At 44.5% G+C, this 1,877-nt stretch overlaps 1 non-coding gene across 1 annotated transcript; it reads left to right on the top strand.

Annotated features, from left to right (window-relative positions):
- Positions 1 to 367: 367 nt before the first annotated feature.
- TRNAQ-UUG (transfer RNA glutamine (anticodon UUG)) lies at positions 368 to 439 on the top strand. The gene has a single exon. It is a non-coding gene; the product is annotated as a tRNA-Gln (tRNA).
- The last annotated feature ends 1,438 nt before the right edge of the window (positions 440 to 1,877 follow it).

Here is a 1,877-nt window from a genome sequence, read left to right as displayed (position 1 = left end):
TGTAACTAATTATTTTTATTTCTACGCTGTGACCAACCTGCATGGAAAACAGTTCTAAAAGGTGCATTAGAAAAGCCCGAGGCAGCGTGCGGCCCTCGGGTGTGTGGGTGAGGATGTGGTTAAAGTGTGTGAGAGATGACGTTCTCCTACCGTTCGTGTTTGCTTTCTGACGTTACATCTTCGTGATTGTTATACCACGAAAACAACCAATATTGCAGAAAGGCGGAATAAATATGAATATTTAGGTTGCGTTAGGTTCCTGGCTAGATTTAAGATGCAAAATAGGAAGGGTGGTGAGAACTTTTGCAGCGGGTTTTGTTTGTTTTGCATTTATTCTCCGGCCCGGCGGAGGCGAGTGCCACCACGCGGTTCTATGGTGTAATGGTTAGCACTCTGGACTTTGAATCCAGCGATCCGAGTTCAAATCTCGGTAGAACCTGCAGTACGACGCTCCCTTTTTTCCTCGTCCGTGGCGGCCCCTCGCGGAACATCGTCCCGACCCGCAGGGACCTGCGGGGAGCGGGGCTGGGGGCAAGGCCAGCCCGGCTGGGCGCACCCGCCCCCGGGAGAGCGAATACAGGCACCGAGTTCTGCTCGGACGCACCTATCCCTCGCAGGGAAAAGAGTCTGTGCGATGGCAAAGCGCCTGCACGGCAGGGTACAGACCAAAGCGGGGTAAAACCCCCAGGAGCTGAATGCCAAAGGGTTTGCCTTGACCTGAACTGTATCACGCTGTTTCTAGCGTCCTTAAATTGAATGAACAGCTATACGTTTGACAAGAAGATCAAATAAGACGCTCGTTTTTAAATAGTTCTTACTACGATTTAAGTCTTTCATTATATTTTACTGTTGTTTTATGTGTGTCGTAAGTATTTTTTGAGAAAAAATCCCAAGTCATTCATTCTGAGGAAGATGTGGTTTTCAGTGGATAAATGTGCAGAAGTTGGACATAATCTTCCAGGTGCACCCAACTATTTACTTGGAAGATAGGGACAGAAACGCAATGATTTCAGAGGGGGTCTAATCTCACAGACTGAACTCCACGCAATTTAAATGGGTATTGCCTCTCTCTGCTGACAAAGATCGTCATTACTTATTTTTCATTTCAAGAGTAGCTAAGGACATCTTAATGCCTTGGCTCCCCACCTCAAAACCCGCCCTAACCAGTCATTTGTTTACAGAGCAACAGGAACATCTCTGTTCTGTGCCAAACCCCAGTCAGCTCCTCCTCCTTTTCCTCTTCCCAGGCAACCACTCCTTACTGACCCTTGAAAAAAATGCAGACCACCTTCAGGTCTAGTTTTTATTTTGTGGAAGTTAGGGTCCTAACTGTTCATGGGAAATTATGGCAACGTTTGCTAAATTTGTTAAAGAAGTTTTTGCACAACCTATTGATGAAAAAAAATACCTCCCTCTTCTATGTCAGGGCTAATTTTCATCCTTTCCCCAACGGTATCAGGCTACACACAAACAAGCACCTTTACTGTTCTTTGTGCCCGTGTTTTAAGTAACACTATATAGTAAACTTTGCAGTAACTACTTAACCCCCATAGGCTGGCTTCATCCTGCAACATCGCTCTTCCCAAGTGAGAGCTTTAAAGCCACAAGATGCTTGTCTGCCTTGCACGATTCTATGTATTTAAAATTCTAGAAAGCAAATTACCATTTCCTACTGCTATCCAGCAACTCTCTCCTTTTGTTTCTCACTGTTTGCAGTGTATCTGTAATCCATAATACTCATACATAGCTGACAGGGTATCACTGTTATGGATGTACTAAGTGTTCACCCTTAAATTCACCTGACAAGCACATATGTTAAAAAAAGTGTACTTAAAGAGTTAAGGTTTTATATGGAACGAGACAGAATCAGTACATAA

The sequence above is a fragment of the Phalacrocorax carbo genome, chromosome 16, assembly GCF_963921805.1.
Source record: "Phalacrocorax carbo chromosome 16, bPhaCar2.1, whole genome shotgun sequence".
Lineage (NCBI taxonomy): Eukaryota > Metazoa > Chordata > Aves > Suliformes > Phalacrocoracidae > Phalacrocorax > Phalacrocorax carbo.
The sequence above is the reverse complement of the archived record's forward strand: the minus strand, read 5'-3'. Positions and strand labels throughout refer to the sequence as shown.